At 43.5% G+C, this 21,147-nt stretch overlaps 1 protein-coding gene across 2 annotated transcripts in view; it reads right to left on the bottom strand.

Annotated features, from left to right (window-relative positions):
* LOC119807963 overlaps positions 1 to 21,147 on the bottom strand; it is a 132,928-nt gene that overhangs the window by 80,124 nt on the left and 31,657 nt on the right. For both annotated transcript variants that reach the window (XR_005284377.1, XR_005284378.1), the window contains one exon: positions 16,426 to 16,522. The gene's annotated coding sequence lies outside the window, so the exon portion shown is untranslated. The remainder of the gene's footprint in view (positions 1 to 16,425; positions 16,523 to 21,147) is intronic.

The following is a 21,147-nucleotide window of genomic DNA, read 5'->3' on the forward strand; positions in this document are numbered from 1 at the left end:
TTATTTTATGTCAGTATTGGCAAGATGGTGACTGTTAGGATAAAAGATAACAGAGAAGACACTGGGAAAGCAAAGTCAGGGACATACCCACGGAAAACACAGCCAGCAGTCACATGATGCTCCCCAAACCCCATAGATGCCCACCACTCTAACTCCCACCCCAGCTCAGGCTCCCTGCATTCCTTACACACCATCTACAAGGTGACCTGATGTCACTGCTGAATAGGTCACACTTTGCTGTATGTCAAACTGATGGTGTTGATCATGAACCACCATACGGTCTGGAGTTGAAGCCTAGGCTCAGGCAGATGTACAAAGGTTTGATCTAATCAGAGTACATATGGAAACAGGTTGTAAGAGATGTGGCCCACTGGCCTTCGAAGAAAGGGAGAATCATTATTCCAACAAACCTGACAGATACTAATGGAAGACTCAACAATATGACCAGCTGATACCAAAATTCTAGTACCAAGGTTCTGGAATGTGCCGGGGTAAGGAAGGTGCCTGACTGGGGTGGAGGTAGAGAGAACATATCAAAACTGTCTCTATGTTCCCTGAGCTCCTGGCGTCGATTCCGGTGGCTTTCTTAGATCTCCGTTCCTCACTTACCCGCAGTAATTAGACCAAACCCGGAGCTCAGCTGCACAGCTGCCCCAGGGCTGCTCCAGAGGGAGGGTATGAGGAAGGAGGGAATAAACCTGCAGGCTGGCACCACATCTCCCCAATTAGTTAAGCTGCTCCACTCTCCACACAAAACTGAGATAGAGCTAGGACCTTTCTCCTCAGTTCCCACTATGGCTCCCTAGCGACCGCAAGATAAAAATGTGTGTACCCCTCAGTCTAGTTTAGAAAGTGCTTCACTGGCATGAACCCCATCCCCTAGAAAAATGATAATGGTGCCCCATCTTGCCCTCCAGCCTATGAAAAGAAGTGTCCCAAGCTTAACCGACAGAGAAAAGCTGCAGTTGTGTAACTCGCAACCTCCATGGGATGAAATAAGCAGTTTCTCGGTGTGTGTGTGTGTGTCTTTATTCTAACACAACTTTCTCATGTACTTGAGATATGCGTTCTGGGACACCTTGCCATTCTCAGTTGACTCCCAACTATCAAAGTGAAGGATTAAATTTTTCAAGGCAGGGTCTCACGGTGTAGCTCTGACTATCCGAAACTCACAATATAGGACAGGCTGGCCTCAAATTCCTAAAGATCTACTTGCCTCTGTCTCTGGAATGCTGGGGCTAAATAAAGGTGTGCACCACTGTGCCAGGCTCAAGTCAAAGATTTCTGGCCTCATATCTTTTCCGTTATAACTAGTCAGACCATTCTTTAAGTCCTTACTAAGAATGGATCTTCTTTTAAGTATGATTTATTTCGATTACGTGTGTGGGTGTGTACACGTTACCCAAGGAAGCTAGAAGGTTTAAATCCTTGAGTTGTTTTTTTTTTTTAAGATTTACTTATTAGGCATACAGTGTTCTGCCTGTATGAATGTCTGCATGCCATAAGATGTCACAAGATCTCATTGTAGATGGTTATGAAATACCATAAGGTTGCTGGGAATTGATCTCGGGACCTCTGGAAGAACAGCCAATGCTCTTAACCTCTGAGCCACATCTACATCCTTGTGAGCACTGTGAGCAGCTTGATGTGGGTGCTGGAAATCTAAGTCAACTCTTCTGGAACAGCAGTGCATGCTCTAACTGCCGGGTAATCTCTCCACTTCAGAGTGTGTCTTTATATACCTACTACAGGTCTTGCAATAACAGTACATGCTCTTAGCTGAATGCTCTGACTCTTCTTTCCCAACTAGTACCCAACCTAAAGCAAGAATTAGGCTCTTTAAGTCCTTAGCAGGGACTCTCATCTCCATGGGCCTCTAAAGTAAAAGGAGCCCTCCCAGGGATTCCACCAGGGCCTGGCATTTCCTGGCACCCTCTGGAGCCCTTACCTTTCATCATTTGGCTTTAATTCATTTTCTTGAAGCCCAGATCTCTCCTGGCCTTTGTTTTCCCTGCAGCCCTGCCCCTATCACAAAGCCTGGTCGCAGTAACTGCTCACTGAATGAATGAATGCAACTGGCCTAGTATACAAGAGTCATCTTTTCAGGTAAAGCTTTTATACAGTTCCCTGTAGTTTAAAACAAGTCAAATTCAGTTGCTGTTAAGACTGCTGTTTCTGCCTTCCTGTAGGAAAAGGCCAAAGCAAAAACACTTTGTTTTAAGTTGTCACCATGTGGCTTCACAAATGACCTCAAGATATGACGGGAAAAATAGAATTTTGGAGAAGGAAGCAGAAGGTATCCTCACAAAGCCGAATCTTTGTGGCACAAAAAATAGCCATCTATTTAACTCTGGAAATGTCAGGGAAGTTCTGCAGATACTCGTGCCTGACGGTGAACCGTGAAACTGCCTTTTCTGCAGACGGTCGCTGGTGCTGCCATGGGATGAAAGGACTCCAGTAGGCTTTAAGAGTCTACACCTCTCCCAGTTGATCTGATGATGAGGTGGCTGGAATTCTCCCAATGAGAAAAGCCTGTCTGAGGGACTGGAGATAGTGCTGGAGGGGAAGACCAGAAAGGGCATCTCCTTCTCAGGTAAGACTTTCCGTCCCCTGCTTCATGCAAACATGCTTGCAAAGCGGTGCAGAGGGCCAGCTTCTGTATGCTGAGGAGTAGAAGTAGGGTACCTGGTTCCTAGGGGCACAAACTAGGGTGATTAAACAAAGTGTCAAGTCTCTGAAGTCATAGCTCTTGTCTACAAAATCAAAAACAGCGAGGGTGGTCCACATGGAGCTCTGTTGTTGTTTTTTTAACTTTCTTGCAAGTATGCTAATTTCAGTCATTTTATTTTATAATGAGACTGTCAACTAGATTGCAGCTGCCATATCACTGTATTTCTCCCAACTGGGTCTAAAGTTATTGTTTTGAAGGTTGTCTCCAAACCTTAGAAACTAAGCCATAAAAATGCATCCTAGGGCTAAAGAGATGGTTCACCATTTAAAAGTACTTGTTGGTTTTGCAGGGGACCTGGGTTCAATTCCCAGAACCACATGGTGGTTCACAACCATTTGTAACTCAAGGTTCAAGGGATACAAAACCTTCTTCCGACCTCCTTGGGCACCAGGCACGCATGTGGCACACATACATACATGCAGGAAAAAACACTCCTGCACATAAATTAAAAGATAAAACTCCATACATACTATGCCCTGAGCAAGGATGGTGGCCTAGGGCTAATGGAAGAGGGCACATTTAAGTGGATGAGACAGGTTTAAGTTGGAATCCTGTATTCAACATTGCTTTTTCAGTTTTTTTCTTACTACATAAATTTTTATAAAGTTTTATATATGTATAGCATAATATGTATGTCATATGCAAAACATATCCAAACACCTTACATTAAATGGACTCTAACCTAATTGGTGACAATTTTCTGTATTTAACTTTTTGATGTTCACACTTTGCCAGTTCATACACTAAAAATGAATAGTATTAAAACAGCACTGGTACACAGAATAAACTTCAACGAATTAAGAAAGAACACGAACAGCACCATCCTGTATTCTACACATATGAAAGAGCCTCTGACAGTGTGCATGGGAAGCTCCACATGACTGAGAATGGAACCGAAAGCCAAGCAAAGCCTCCTGTGCTGGATTAAAAACACTACTCTCGTTTTTGCTGTCATTCCAAGTGACCCTGAAGTGAGCAAAATACCCCTTTCAGATGGAGTTTTTCAACCTTTCCCTCGGTGCAGAATCCTGAAACTGGCTCAAAGTCAAACAACTCTAAACACAGTTCCCAAGGTCAAAGTAACACAAACACAAGAGGAGACATTAAGTTCCACAGTCTTGAAAAACGACTTATTGAGTCCTCCCAGATGCAGCACTTACAACTGCAGGTGACAGAATGCTCCAAGTGTGAGCCATAAAGTCAGTCATTCTGGCAATGGCAACAGCAAATTTGTCACAAATTCTGAGACAAAATTCTAAAACATAAAAGCTTTATCACTCAGATACCATTTCCAAACTATTCTGATTATATGCTAAAGTAATACTAGTTTAATCTTTGGGGGGTGTGGTTCTTGAGACAGGGTATCTCTGTGTAGCATTCCTGGCTGTCCTGGAACTCGCTCTGTAGACCAGGCTGGCCTCGAACTCACACAGATCCATCTGCCTCTGCCTCCCAAGGGCTGGGATTAAAGGCTTATGCCATGACTGCCTGGCAATCTTTTTTTTTTTTTTTTTTTAATAAAGTGAGGTCTTGAGTTTATTAAGAAACTAATCAGACAAAACCAATGAATTCACCCCTTCATGCAACAGAGAGACAAAATGGCCGACAAAGGAAATCTACGGCCTCCTGTAGTTCACTGTTTTCAGGTGGAGGAGCAGCTGGCGCTGAGGGCCAAGGACGAGCCGCTCCAGCACCGAGCCCACAGAAAGGTCGGAATCTTAAGAACATTTCTATACTCAAAAATACTTCCTTCCAATTAATTATAATCAGTGTATCTTGGTGCTTTACTAGACATATTTCAGTATGGATAAAATGTTATGATGCTGAACACTCCCCAACTGCAAGCGAAAGCTAGGAGGGTTCCTTGTGCTCAAGTCTGGAGCGACCTGTGCAGCATCTGAGCAGAGCGGAACAGCTGATCAGACTATGGAGATCTTAAAGGAAAACCGAATGCCGGCTGCTGCTAAAAAACACGGCTTCAAAACATTCCTGCCTTTACATATTTTTTTTAAATTCTTACATTTAAGGCTTTCAATACCATGTCTATACCACAGACATCTGAAATTAGATACACCCTGCCAAAGTAGGCATGATTTCAAATACAGTATTTCAAGTGTCTATAGGGAAGATAATTAATAAAACCTTACAGTTGAGACTACTGTCTTTGGTGACTTGCTCCCAAAGGTAGAGGGAAAAAGAGAGGAATTTACAGAAAACAGGCAACACTGAGCCAAGTAACAAGTGATTATCAACAGTGAAGTCACACAGACAGCATGCACTCTTCATGTGGGTGTAATTAAAAAAACAAAAAACAAAAAACAAAACCCAAAAACTTCAGCCTGTGATCTTCCTTTCCAAATCAGCCTGTGGTTGTCTGAATAGGAATGCTCCCTCCCTCCCCCCCAGACTCATAAGTTTGAACGCTTGGCCATAGGGAGTAGCCTGGTTGGAGGTGTGGCTCTGTTGGAAATGTGCCACTAGGAGGTAGGTGGGCTTTGAGGTCTCAGAAGCTCAAGCCATGTCCAGTATGGTGGCATTTCCTTCCTACATCCTACAGATTCAGATGTAGAACTATCAGCTCTTTCTTCAGCACCATGTCTGCCCGCATGCTACAATGCTTCTTGTCACGACAATAATGGATTAAACCTATAAACTGTAAGCCAGCCCCAATTAAGCGTTTTCCTTTGTAAGACTTGTCATGGTCAAGGTGTCCCTTCATAGCAATAAAACTCCAAGACACCACCCTATCTAATAATCAGTATAATGATGCTGAGAGACATTCTGCAAACTGTTTACTCAGTATGTCTGTGGTGGCCTTTGGTGGCTTGAACGAGAATGGCCGCCACAGGCTCATGTATTTGAATACTCAGTCCCCAGATGGTGGAACCATTTGGAAAGGATTGGAAGGTGTGACCTTATTGGAGTAGGTGTGTCACTGGAGTGGCCTTCGAAGGCTCAAGCCCATGCCAGGGCCAGTCCTCTCTGCATTCTGCCTTTAGATCAGGATGTAAGTTCTCAATCTGCCTACTTGCCCACGGCCATGATTCTTACCATGATGGTGAAACTTGAAGCGAGCCCCCAATGAAATGCTTTCCTCTACCAGCTGCACTGGTCACAATGTTTTGTCACAGCAACAAAAAAGTAACTTAAGACAAGGCCTCAAAACTGACTATGCAGTGCTCTGGATAGGGACGTGGCTCGGCTGGTGAAGGACCTGACTACCAGGCATGAAGCCCTGAGCTGGTTCCCTAGCACTGCAGAAAACCAGATATATAGTGTGTGTGCATGCTATAATCCCAGCATGTGGGACATGGGGACAGGAAGATCCGAAGTTCAAGGTCATCCTTAGCTACCTGAAGTTCCAAGGCAGCCTGGATTACATGAGACCCCATCTCAACAAACAAAACTGAAAGTGAAGAAATTAAACACCTATAGCCAGCTGCTTTAAGATAAGGGCAATTCTAAAAAGCATGAGGCTAAGAGTACATGGCACCCGAGTGGAGACCCGGAACAGGAAATGGACACTAGAGAACCCCGAGTGCCCAGGGATGCATGTGTTTCTGTTCAGAGACGTTCCCACGTTTGCTCCTTGTGAGCAATGCAGGACACGTGCAGGCTCTCCAAACACAGAGCCCACAGCATCAGTACTCAGTGATGACTGTGGTGGCACTGCCACACAAACAGGAACAAGCCCAGGCTAGGATCCTGATCGCCCAGAGTGCTGACCAACCGACACTTTGGACAATCTGGGAACTTGTCTGAGATGCCAAGAGACCACAGATGGTGTGTGCGCAACAAGAAAAAATAACACCTCAGAACTGCCTCACACCCCCATCTGAAGTGAAAAATAGGCAACTTTATGCAAGAAGAAAAAAGACTAAACAAGTTGGCCAGGAGCCGTCAGTATTCTGTGAAAACACATGACAAGCCCTTGGATTTCACTTAGCAAACACCATTGCCAGAGCCCGAGCAGGTGTCAAAGAGTTACACAGCCTCAACAGAGCAGCATGTCAGACTTCCTCCCTGGAAACACAGGAAAGCATGGATATGGGATCCTTTAAAACTCCGAAGGACAAAGCAGGCCACCCGAAAAGACCTCCCAACCCCACAAATGATTTTAAAAAACTGTCCAGTCAGGAAACATGTGGGACCAAGCCAGCCATTAAGTCTTTCAGGTGCTGCTCAATACAGAAAAACATTCTGTTTTTGCAGAACAAACACGTGGGCACGATTGTGTATGCTGAAATGGGTTTATTTAATTGCCCTGAATTTCAATCGAAAAAGAAATCTGGAGACTAATCTGCTCTAACCGAAGAGTTCCAGAATGCATGAACCAGATGAATACACAGCAATCATCAAGAAAGTTACAACATGACTGTCTCAGAAAATTACCATACTGTCTATCAAAATCAGGTTTTTTGGGGGGTGGGGGGTGGAGGTTGACCAAATCCTCTTAAAGTTTATTTGGGAAAGTTTACTGCAGAAACAGCCTAGAAGATTCTGGAAAAGGCTATAATGGTGATGGTGGTGTTCTACAATGCACAGACTTAGACCACTTGGGTCATGAGAAAAGAGTGTGGCTAGAGATCTGGAACACAGAAAGGTCGGTAGAGAGCTGTAAGGTATCTATAAACAAGGCAAGTGACAAGGGGCTCATAGTGTCTAGAGCGCCTGTCATTCGTAGGTTCTGCTGATGGACACATGACAAGGAAACAAACCAACTTCAAAGTTGGAACATTGCCAAACTGAGCAACTTTGAGGTGTTTGCTTCTGCTTCCCACCCAAGTAGCATCTTGCATCAATAAAATATAAGACTCCTACCATTTATTTGGCCGGGCAGTGGTAGCGCAAGCCTTTAATCCCAACACTCAGACAGAGGTAGGCAGATCTGACTTTGAGGCCAGCCTGGTCTAGTTAGGAGTACACAGAGAAACCCTGTCTAGAAAAATAAAAAATAACACTCCTAGCATTATCAGAGTACATTGTAAGTTGATATTTACATAAACATCATGGGAAATTTGTGATTTCAAGAATAATCATTGTGAAATTAAGTTGACCAAAACACCAGCAGGGACATGGCTAAGTAAGAGATCTGCTTATTTGTTTTTTAAATGTCAGTGTATTTACTAAAAAGATGCTATGAACAACACACATGCACATAGAAAATTTAAAGTTTTTTTTAAAAAAACGAACAAATGACTGAATACCAACTTCAAACATACATACATAAAGCTAGTAACACAAATTCTCAATCTTCCATATACTCAACAAAATTCTAATTAAAACTTTCATACCCTTAATTTTGAAAGAATTAAACTCTGACAATGACAGGTGTTGAAGCAGCTGTGACATTCATGACAGCTATTAAAGGTTAAGCTGGAGCTGTCTAGCCATCTACCCCAGAGGAGCCCTGGTACATTCCCTATAAAGTGTGTGTGAGGAGGTACAGTTATTCTAACAGTAAAAAATGCAAATCTTTCAATAGAAAAATTATTTTAAAATAGTGACATAAATCTAGGGAGAGGGCTTGGTTGGGGACCTGAGTTCGGGTTCCCAGGACAGAGGCACATGCCGTTAACCCTAGCACTGGAGCCTGAGCAGATAGATGCAGGTCCTGGAAGCTCGGCGAGGAGGCCTGGCAAGGCTTCAGCTTCACTGGAATCCCATCGCACAAAATAAAGGTAGAGAGCTATTAAGGAAAGGCAGTAGACATCATCGTCTGGCCTCCACATTGGAGAGCACACACATACACACAGGTAACATACTTCAAGACAATGAAAATACTAGGTAAGGGCTATAGGTAATTAATATAAATAACTGCCGTCACATCACTGGACGAGAAATCCCAGACAAACTACACAGTACCAACATTAGAGAACACTAAGACATGCTGTCTCGGTCCCCTGCAAACAGATAAGGCTTACTCCTTATCTGTGAGCTAAGATGGTAGCCTCATTGGTCCTATCCCATCGCCAGGCCAATCTTCATCCAGTGACTGGTTGATATGAAGTCACATTGGTGTGGCTCTCACCCAGGAATTAGCTGAAGCCTTCCTTGAGGGTTTATGACTTATTTGCCCCTCTGCCCGATCCTGATTTCTTCTCTTCCATAAGCATTAACCGTGGCATCTCCTTGACAACTTCCCTTCATCTTAATTGCCACAGCCTCGGCTTCCCTGGAGCCTCACTCACAACAGATACAACTGACATTCTGATTTAGAACACACATGGTGCAGCATGCTGTGAAACGGCACTGTCTACGTTTGAGAATGTATGTGTGCATATTTATTTGGTCATGTTTTTTAAAATGTGTTAGAATGACAACCAATTCAGTATAGAGGTTAATGACCACCTAGAAAGTAATGAAGAGAAAAGGTTTGTGGGAGAAATATGCACATCTCAATGCCCACATACCATTTGAGTTCTATGTTGTATTCTTCGTATTACTGAAATGAACTATGAATTTAAGACCCAGCATTTTCTACCTTCTCTCTGCCCCTACCCTGTATGGATGTATTAAGACAGAAACACAGGGGTGAGGGGTGAGCATGTGTAACACAGTGCTACACAGTAAGATAAATGTCGCCTGCTCTCTACAGAAACCCCACTCTCTTCGGCTGAGCGCAGGACAAGAGTCCACGTGAGTGAGAGGTAAACCACAGGAAAGGCTGTCATGTCAACGTCACAGGAACAGCGCCACAATGTGAACCAGAACAGGCCGACTGAAGTGGGGTACTGTTTCAACCTGTCACCACGTCACAGAGAAAAATATGTTTAGAAGAAACCAGGGTGAAGGGAGATGCTGAAGATTAAGCCTTAAAATCCTGAACCTTTACTGAAAATACTACAATAAAACTACATAAACACACACAATGTGCACACAATTTCTCTCTATGCAGCTACACGTGGTGATGTGTGCCTCTGAATCACAGCACTTGAGAACGAGAAGCAGGTGGGTATCTTGTGACCCCGAGGCTAGCCTGGTCGACAAAGTTCCACTGTGACAAGGGCTACACAATGAGATCCCAGCTAAAAACAAAACAAAATACCAGCAAAATAAAGAGGAATCCAAACTTTAGCTCAGGAGCTCCCTCTTGTGGCACACAAAAGTCTGCTTCCTAGAGTGGCAGGCCAGCTTAGGAGGGCCTTCTAGAATTTTCTAACAGTGGAGAAGGAACTTTCAATCCCTGCCATTCAATGACAGGGAACCAGTCCACATGAGGCACCTTCCCCAGGGACTGCGTTCAGCTCCGGCGTACCACACTCTGATCTGCATCTGGACACACAGCATCTGCCCATGCCAATCTTTTTGTTATCAAGACTTCACTTCACTTAAAGCAGATGCTGACCACATGTCTGATGTGGGATTCCCCTCTGTATGCTGTGATTATGTTTTGTTACCGCTGGTTAATAAAGAAGCTGCGTTGGCCTATGGCGGGAAATACAAACAGATACAGGGAGAAAAGGTGGAGGAGTCAGAGATCCCATGTTAGCTGCCAAAGAAGAAAAGACACCAGAACTTTACAAGTAAGCCACAGACTCGTGGTCACACACAGATTAATAGAAATAGGTTAATTTAAGATTCAAGAGCCAGCTAAGAATATTCTTGAGCCATTGGCCAAACAGTGTTGCAATTAATATAGTTTCTGTGTGACTATTTGAGTCTGGGTGGCCAGGAAACAAAAATGCAGTCTGTTTACACAAATCACTTAAAATATGCACCAAGGCTCAGCTTACCCTAATTTTACCTTGTGTTTTAATGTAGATCCGAAGTAACTATTTTGATGACATTGTCAAAATAATCATGATTACTTAACAAAACAGCAAAGTGAACAGTGGACAAAAGTTTTCTCAAGAAGAGTAACTTTCCATATCTTTCCCCAACATTTTTATCCACTAAGAACATAAATAGGATTTTCTTTTGTGCATCACTGATTTACTTATTACAGCAAGCACTTCCTTGAATGACAGGCAGAAATAATCACACTTCCCAAAATAGTGAAATGTCGCCCTCATTTACATACTGATGTCAAAGGATGAAAATAGGGTACTTACACTTGGTGCTAATTGCAAATCCTAAATTTCAAAACTTTCATTTCCAATTTACTTATTATGTATCTTCAATATAATTCAGTATCTAGAGTTAAAAAGAAAAATGGCCTATACAGGTTTTTTCCTAAATTAAGACAAGACTAAGGTAATCTTTTCCAGCATTTACCCCAAATAAAAACAAATAATCTTGTTTACATATGTGTAAATTTTCATGTGTACATGTGGAGGTCACAAGTCAAGACCCATTATTAGGTGTCTTTCTTTCTTGTTTTGTTTGAGACAGGGATTCTTTAACAGCCTTGGCAGTCCTGGGACTTGCTTTCTAGACCAGACTGGCTTTGAACTCAGAGATCCACCTGTCTCTGCTGGGGTGCTGGGATTAAAGGCATGCATTGGCACCACCATCTGGTTTAGGTGTCTTTCTACTTTATTATTTGAGGGAAGGCTTCACACTAATCCTAAGCAAGACTGGCTAACTAGTATGCCTCCCTAGTCTCTGAGTCTTAAGGACAGGTTACTCCTGCTTACTGAATCTCTTGATTCTATTTCTCACCTTTAACCTCAAGGTTCCAGCATTAGCCTTTGGGAACTTCCCCTCAACTTGGTCAAAAGTCCAGTCATCCCACGCTTCAAAAGTGCAGTTCCTAAGGTGGACAGAGTGGTGCATGCCTATCTACAATGCCAGCATTTGGGAGGCTGAGGTGGGGGGGGGGGTCCTTAGTGTGATGCTAGCCTCTTCCACTTTGTGAGTGTCTTCCTTAAAACAAGAGAATCCACAAAGGACAATTAATCCCTTCCTACAGGCTTCCCAAGTCACCATGCATGTCCCTCCTCTCTACAGAGGTGGGTGAGACACCCCCCACTGCCATACTAAAACTGTTTATTTTATGTGGATGAGTGTTTTGCCAGCATGTATGCCTGTGCCTGGTGCCATGGAGGCCCAAAGAGGTCATCATATCCCCCTGAACTGGGGTTACATGGATGGCTGTAAGCGGCCCTGTTAGTGCTGGGAATCAAACCTAGAAAGGCAACTTATGCTTTTAACCACTAAGCCATCTAACCATGCTACTCTTTAATATTAATTTTGTCTTAGGAACCTTTTGACTGCCTGAAAAATGAGCATATTATAAATCTCCATTCTTTGGGGAATTCTCCTGGAGGGAGAGGAAGGGTTAAGGTATGTGACTAAGAAAACACTGGCTTGGTGCATTTCAGTCAAACAGCTGTTTCTAAACCATTTTCTTCCATTTGTGCTACACTGGGGACTTTTTCTTAAATTATGGATTTTTCATTAAAATGACAGGAAGGTAGGACAAGGATGTGTTGGGAGGTATCAGGAAAAGTGATGGGAGAGTTGGGGTGCATACAACCAATATATATATTGCATGAATGCATGAAACCATTGAAGAATACAAAATATTCTTCAAAAAAATGAAAATGTAGGGTTCTACCCAAAAGACACTGAAGTGCAATCTCCTATTTTAGATATGAGGGTATTCAGAGGCAAAATGGCCGAACTCCAGAATCTGATCCCTGATCCAGTGCAGACAATGGGCAGTTAAAGTGTTATCTCTAGTTCTACCCCAGGGATGAAATATAGCTTGCTCTCCAAGTCTGAAATATAAAACTTATCATCCTAACTTGAGCATCTTCCACAGGGATAATGACTCCATGCACCATGCCAGCTAATATTACCTTCTGGGACCCAAATAGCAGATGTTCTGAAATGCTGAGGTTTCTGAGGATGAACTGATTGATTGCTTGGACTTCAGTCAAAACTCTGACCACAGAACTCCAGGATGACCCAAACAGGACTGACTGTGTTGTCGTTAGTAAAGCTCAATGTCTTAGTCACACTGTTCTACTGCTGTGAAGACACCATACAAAAAGCCTTTAACTGGGGACTTGCTTACAGTTTCAGAGGTTTAGTCTTTTCAACCATGGTAGGGAGCACAGCAACATATAGGCAGTCACTAGAGCAGGAGCTGAGAGCTACATCCTGACCCACAGGCAGAGAGGAGGAGAAAGAGAGGGACACTGGGCTTGGCTCGGGCTTCTGAAACCTCAAAGCCCTCCCCCAGTGGCACTAGTCCTCCACCAAGGCCACACCTCCTAATCCTTCTAATCCTTCCAGAGTCCCACTCCCTGGTGACTAAGCATTCAAATATATGAGCCTATGGGGTCATTCTAAATCCAAGCACCACATCTGAGAAAGGCAAATGGCAGCATCTCTGGAGGTCCCATTAACATGCTCGTGAATTAGTTATCATCAGCCCAGACTCTGTCAGTTTCCACTTTCTCCAGTTATTCCAGATGCAGTGACAAACCTCCAACTAAACTTATCCTTGAGCACTCGACTGTCTCCATTTCGCCTTCTCAAAGGTGTCACAGGTACAGCAGATAACCCCTTAGAACACTTAAATGGAGACATTACACACTCTTAAATTAAGTCTGCATTATCTAATGTTTAGACGATGCTTTATTTTCTGTGACTTTGGACATGTCTCAGCCTGCCTTTCTTCAGACGTCTTGATAACTTCCTTTAAAATAAAGGGAAGGGAATTATCCCGCATGCACCAGCCTTTTGGCACTTCTTGTTGACAAAAACTAGTTTTAACATTTGTTCCTTGAGAATTTTGATTGTCAGAATGTAAATGGCATTCAGCCAGGAGAAATGAAGCTAAATTTCATATTAATTGCAAAGCAACCTTTAATGGCATCAGTGCCAGCCTCTCACTCTGTGCCCCCTGCACCCCAGGGGTGCACCTATGACACCTTAGAGACTACTCTGTTCCCATTGCCTGCCTACTCGCACAGGTGCTGGCCTTCAATGTCACAATCTGGAGAGCCATTTCAGGAAAACAAACCTAATAACTGCCTTGGAAAAGGTGTTGACTTCCCTCATCTGTGAAAAAACAACTTCCCTGGCTCTTCTTAGCTCAAAGGGGTCTACACTCGATGTTTAGCATCTTCCCAATTGTCCTTGCCATTTTGTTGATCTTGCCACTGTAGCTCAATCCAGTGACCATTCGCCCTCAGGCTCCATCTGCTCTAGCCCAAGCTGCCCTGCCCAGGCAGCCTGCTCACCTCTGCTGCAGCTTTTCTGACTTCCACAGTACCACACTGTCCAGTCACTATCCCATCCCTGCCAGCACCACCTCACTTCTGCTGGTGACCTCTACCCTGGAATACTCTGCTTTCCCCTGTAAATGCCCTGACCCCAGAGCATTCAAAGGACAGCAGCCCCAGAGAGCAGGCGCCCGCGTGCCTCTCTTCCTGAAATCCACCAGTTCCTTTTCATCTCAGCAGGAGCAAAACTAAGTGTAGCACTGACTGCGTGCATGGACGTCTGTCCGTCTGCACTCTCCGCTCACTCCACTCCTGTCTCCAGCCTCTCCCTCCTGTCCAGGCAAACCTGTCGTGCTTGCGTCCTAAGATCTCTGCTACCACTCCCATGCCACTTTCTAACCACAGCATTCCTCCTCTGTCGCCAATGTCTGCCCAGAAGCCCTTTCTCAGTGAAGAAAGCCTTCCTGAAATCACCCCACATGGCAAGGAGTCCCCAACCCTTGCCTGCCTTGCAGTCTTCCAAACTTCACGCTGCAGCATAAAACAAATTTGACTCATTCATCTGTTCTATATCCGTATCACGAATGTTCCACAAATGGGGTTCTGTTGGTAATGTGCCATGAGCACCCAGAACACTGTCTGGCACATGGTAGGTATTCAGTAAACACTTGGCGAATCAAAGAATTATAGGAGTCAAACAATATAGATTTGTATGAATTATCTGTACAGACAAGAAAGCTGGGAGTAGAGAACACTAAAGAACGGAAGGTTAAGAATGACCATACGTGATGACAGAGATAAGCTCGTCAAAAAAGATACAGTTCAAAACTGACTCTGGTGGTACAGGACTACAATCTACAACTTGGAAGGCCAAGATAAGAGGACTGCCATGCGTTCCAGGACAGTCAGGAATACCCTGACAAATAAATACATACACACATACATGCATAAACAACAAAACCCCGCCTTACACAAATAAGAACAAAAGGAGGGGCAGATAATTCACAGTACAAATAATTAAAATTTTCTAATCCAAGCATGCTAACACACGCCTGTAATCTAGCACGCAGGAGCTTGAGGCAAAAGATCTGAAAAATAGCTGGGGCTATACAGCAAAATTCTACCTTAAAAATAAAAAAAGCAAGGGAGAAGAGACAAACATCTACCTTTCACGTGTTAAGAAGGGGGTGAAATTTTAAATGTTTTTATTTAATTCAATATATCAGAAAGGTTATTTCAACATTTATTATTCATAAAAATTTAAATATTGTGGGTTTTTTTATTGTTGTCTTGTTTTATTTCTATTTTTAGTTTTTTCCAGATAGGGTCTCTTTATGTAGTCCTGACTGTACTGGAACTCACTATGTAGACTAGGATGTCCTAGAACCCAAAGAGATATGCTTGCCCCTTTCGAGTGCTGGGATTAAAGGCATGCACCACCATTCCCTACGATATGTTCGTTTTATATTAAACACTTGGAACTTAGGCAGAACGCATCTCAAGCAGCACTACCATCTCAATGCTCAGGCAGCACATGTGGGCAAGTGGCCATCATACTAGACGGCATTATGATTGACCCAAATTAACGACCCCAGTAAAATGAGAACCACCTTAAACATCTACTCTTCATTATTAACTGAAGAGTCCAAAAGAAGATTCTCAGGCAGCCTCGTGGTTTACTAGTCTTGTCAAAAAAGCTTCCAAGAACAGGACAGAAGAAACAGGGTCGTTTCTGAGAAGTCACTGCTATCGAGATAACTGGCTGTCCTTCCCCCTGCTCCCTGTGATTAAGAAACAAGTCCAGAAAGACTCTGTAATCTCATCTACATTAACATAACAGAACCATTATTTTCTTTTTCTTTTTTCTTTTTTTTTTTTTTGGTTTTTCGAGACAGGGTTTCCCTGTAGTTTCTAGAGCCTATCCTGGAACTAGCTCTTGTAGACCAGGCTGGCCTCGAACTCAGAGATCCGCCTGCCTCTGCCTCCTGAGTGCTGGGATTAAAGGCGTGCGCCACCACTGCCCGGCTCAGAACCATTATTTTCAAATACAACTATGAGCACCATGTCCTCCGGACTGCCACAGATCTCAGGTTAACCAAAGCCCACCCCGCATGGAAAGACTCTCGGAGCCACAGCTGACCTTCCGTGTGTTAGAGCAACTGCCTCACCTACACATTTGCATTTTAACCAAGGAGAAACAAACCACCAAGGAGGATGCTTCAAACATGTTAACACCTGCACTTAAGCATCACTATGCTGTCTGAGGTTATGAGGGAAATGTGTTCATGACTTTTACCATCAGTGAGTTACCTTCTCTCGAAATCACTTCATTTACACCTATTTACTATTAAATTATTTATTATAAAATCACCACTATTTTCCAGTGACAAAATTTAAAGAACTCAACTGAAATGTACTATGTTTTAAAAACTTCAAATTCTAAGATTCTACACTATGTGTGTGTGTGTGTGTGTGTGTGTGTGCTTGTACACATGCATGTGGAGGCAGAGGAGGCTACATTTGTTAAAAAGCTGGACAATGAACAGGCAGGAGGGTGGGACAGCATCTACTTACCAGTGGCTCTGAGCTATGCTCAATGCTCTCGTGAACCAGTGATCAGAGAGGACCAGCAAGGCAGAGACGCTGCAGACTCCTGCTAGCTCGAGTCTTCCTATGGGAGAACAGAAAGTGCATTACACCCAAGACAGAACTATCAGGGGACCAGAAAGAAATCAGCTCTGTTCATTCTTCTCCTTCTGTGTTTTTTAAAGTGAGGGCTTAGAATAAAGTTAATTCATGGCTCTGGAATGGTGGGTGACAGACACAGCAATCTTTTGTACTTAATTATGTCCTTTCTGTTTTAAGACATCCCTTCCAGCACAAGCCTAGACTGGCACAGTAAAATATGCACATCCTGTAGCACAGCCTGGTTACTTTCTACCAGCGTGACCCTCACTGGATAAAACATCTGCTGTCGCTAACCATACAACTAACCAAACACTTTTCATTCAAAAGGAGGGGGAACATTTATTAATTTATTTTTATGAGCATTGGTGTTTTGCCTACTTTCACATCTCTGTGAAGACAACAGGTCCCCTGGAACTGGAGTCACAGATAGTTGTGAGCCTCCAGGAAGGTGCTGTTAATTGAACCCAGGTCCTCTGTGAGAGCAGTCGGCGCTCTCACCACTGATCAACCTCCCCAGTCCAAAGGGAAAACATTCAAAGGACCGAAGCTGGCAAGGGGGTGTGTATCTGTAACGGAGAGAAAGTGGAGGCCAAGGTAGGAATACTGCTATGATCTGGAGGCCAGCCTGAGCTACCCAGTACATCTAGGCCAACCTGGGACCAGTGTAAAGTCCCATCTCAAGATGGAGGGAGAAAGAGAGGTCAAGGGGGAATAGAATAGAGAGGAGAGAAGAGAAAAACAGAATGATGTACTCATTGACCAATAAGCTGGAATAAAACCTTTGCTTATTTTTAAAATATAAAAGTGATTGAATATTTATGTTACATCATGACTGTAGTGTTGTCTTTAAGCACACGAACACCGAGAAGATCGTGGATTGGGTGTACACTGTAATGGACCGCCACTGTTTCCCTAGCAGACATCTCTAAGTCCTCCATATTTTGCTTACGACACTCTCTAAAGCCCTTCTCTGAAAGCCTTCATGAGCTACACTGACTGCTACATGCTGTATAGGAAACAACACAGCTGTGTGCACCATGAGCCTGGATGGTGGAAGAGGAGAGGTCTCACTGTGGCCGTTCTCTTCTCACAGGCTCTTCAAGTCTTTCAGGTGTAGGAACTGCCTAGCCCGTTCAATCCATAGCTCAATGTTCTCAACAACTTCGTGTGCAAGCCCATCTCCTAATACTGCACTTCTACAACCCACAGACTGTAAGCCTCTGCTTGCTCTTAACGGACTCATGGAAGAATCTAGGTAGATAGATAAATAATAGACATGTGTATGCATCACCAGACTTGAGAGCTACCCATGATGCCCTGCTAAACCACATTAGCACATCCTCTCACATTGCTGTGTAGGCATGATACAGACCCCAAGTAGCAGAAATTAGTGCTCATGTTTACCATTGTGGGCAATTGGTAATTAACATCTATATGAGAAATACAAGACAGGCTAGGGTATTTTTTTTTTTTTAGTTAATGTAACTGTGCTAATTTTTATTGCTGCAACAAAACACCCTGACCAAAAAAAGCAAGATGGGGGGAAGGGTTTCTTACATTTCAACACTGCTGTTCGCCACTGAAGGAAGTCAGGACAGGGACTCAAACAGGGCAGGATCCCAAAGACAGGAGCTGATGCAGAGGCCATGGAGGGGAGTTGCTTGCTGGCTTGCTTCTCCTGGCTTGCTCAGCCCACCTTCTTACAGAACCCAGGACTGCCAGCCCAGGGATGGCACCACCCACCATGGTCTGAACCCTCCCCCAATGGTCACTAAATGAGAAGATCTTACAGCTGAATCTCAAGAAGGCATTTCCTCAGCTGAGGCTCCTTTCTCTGATAACTCCAGCTCCTGTCAAGCTGACACACAAAACCAGCCAGTACAGTACCCTGGTGTCTTAGTCACTGTTCTACTGCTATGAAGACACACCATGACCCAGGCACTTGCTTACAATTTCATTAGTGTAGCTCATTATCCCCCTGGTGGGAAGCAAGGCAGCAGGCATGATGCTGGAGAAGTACATCAGAGCTACATCCCGATCCTAGGCAGAGAGGGAGACATGGTCTTAGCATGGGCTTTTGAACCTCAAATCCTACGACCCTCAGTTGACACACATCCTCCAACAAGGCCACATCTCCCAATTCTTCCCAATATTGCCATCCCTGGTGACTAGCATTCAATGAGCTATAGGGGCCATTCTTATTAAAACTGTCACGTTCCACTCCCTGGTCCCCATAAGTTGTAGCATATCATAATGCAAAAATGCATTCAGTCCAATTTCAAAAGTCCCCATAGTCTCAACACTGTTCAAAAGTCTAAAGTTCAAAGTCTCTGAGACTCATGGCACTCTCTTAAGCGTGTCTTGAAATCTCCTCTGCCAACACCCTTAATCCAAAACTCCTCAATTTAGCCTCAGGCACATTTTCAGGGCTAACACATTTTTTGGGATGACTAATATTCAAATATATGAGCTGATGGGGGCCATTCTTATTCAAACCATCACACCTAATCAACTCAAGGGAGGACATGGTTCTTAAAAGAAACTACCCTTCTAGGATCATATCCTCTCAGACGGGCAGTTGGCTGCAGCCATCCCTCACAAAGGGTGAAAGCTGTTTCTGCCCCATTACATTAGTTATGAAAGGTTAAGATACTGTGTTCAAAAACCTAAATGGTAATCCCAGCACTCGGGAGGCAGAGGCAGGCTGATCTCTGAGCTCGAGGCCAGCCTGGTCTACAAGAGCTAGTTCCAGGACAGGCTCTAGAAACTACAGGGAAACCCTGTCTCGAAAAAAAAAAAAAAAAAAAAAAAAAAAAACCTAAATGGGAAAAATGGAAAGCTTTGAAAGACTCAGGATTGTTACCCTGTCTCAGAAGTGAACTAGACTTCTGTGAGGGCAAACGCCAGCCCTTACGGTTCCTTGAGAAACATTCTCTGCTTTCTTCAGGGCTTCATTTACATTAATCATCAAAACAAGGCCTCTTGTTGGAGTCACTGCTGGGCTCAGGAGAATGCTATGCAAAGCAGCACTGACCACATCTGGCATCCCGCAGAAAGTCAATCAGATGGTCCCATTAAAGTTCTCTCCTGTAATTTACAACAGCACAGGCCCTGGCCTCAGGTACCTGAGCTCCTTTCCGCTCACCTGCCTTGTGCCTGGGACACACACTGGGCCTCCTGGTCACCTCCTAGAGAAACGAGTTCACACGCACTGTGCTCTTGGACCTATTATGTAACTGTGGTTGAAGATATTTTTCACCAGACTCTTTAAACAAAGGTCCACGTGACACATTTCTGCTTGGGTTTAGTTCCAGGAAATGTTTGGTTTCTGCAGATGTTTACGTGCTTCTGGTTGTCAACACACACAAACTATGCAATTCTGTGTTTTCTTTTTCTCACTTTAGCGACTAGAAAGCCCCAAGTCAAGTATGCTCACCAACTCTGCCCAGCAGAACGCCTAATTCTCCAACTTTTCTTTAATGGAAGGCTTAAAACTGATTTTTTATAAACTTATTTTACTTTTTGGCCTGAAATGTGCAAATATCATACTGGCCTGTAAGTTCCAGAATAAAATGGAAAAGAGGAAAGCATGGTAGTGTGTCTTTTCACTGAGAAAGAGCAACTAAGAATTTAATTGTGCTATCCAAAAGAACCCTTCCTCCAAAAAGACACATAGCCTTCATATGCAAGCTCTGTCCACACAGCTTGACTAATACACAAACATATTCCCAGCTGAATTTCCTTAGCAACACTGAAAAGGCCTGAAAGGTTTTGTCAACTCCATCATTGAGCGTTCTTTAATTACTATTTTGAACATTAAAGTGTTTTGGAGAAGTCAGCTAAAGGGTTTTCTGGCAGGTGTTCCCAGAGACTAGAGAACAGAACAAAGCACACACACGTACAAACCAGGGGACTACATCAGTTGTACCGTAACTTTGGCTCTACATTCCCTGACATAACGAGAACACACACACACACACACCCCACAACCACATTAAAAAGAAAAACTGATTACAAAGTTATCCCTGGGGATGCTGGGAAATAAGTCTTGGAATAAGTATGACTTGTCCTGGTACTTATCTGAGAAATATCTTTTCTAGCAGATGATCGTGTAAACAGTACACTGGGGTCTTTGGAACTGTCCCTGGGGGATATGCTGACTAGCTTCTCCAAACTTCTTTGTAAAATGTAATATATACAGTACAAATCAAAGATCCCCGATAACCTAATGAGATAAATAAAACCCTCACAGTGTGTAATACAACTTCCTAAATTGATGTTTATCAAATATGGGAGCCATGTATGGCTTGAATTAACTCAGAAAGGACTGGCTGACTGGCTTGGATTGTGGATTGAATCTTGGGCCTCATACTTTATAATGAGCTATACTGTGCCCAGGGAACATTTTTTAAAACCAGATTTAATTTTAGTAGCCCTACTCTTAATAGTAAAAACCTACCTACTAGACAGGACAAATTTTTGGTAGAATAATCATTTTGAGATTATTAATTAACATATATTATGCTAGGTCTGTGAGTGCATACCTTTAATCCCAGCATTCAGGAGGCAAAGGCTAGAAGATCTCTCATGAGTTCAAGACCAGCCTGG

The sequence above is a fragment of the Arvicola amphibius genome, chromosome 2 (assembly GCF_903992535.2).
Source record: "Arvicola amphibius chromosome 2, mArvAmp1.2, whole genome shotgun sequence".
NCBI classification, from domain to species: domain Eukaryota; kingdom Metazoa; phylum Chordata; class Mammalia; order Rodentia; family Cricetidae; genus Arvicola; species Arvicola amphibius.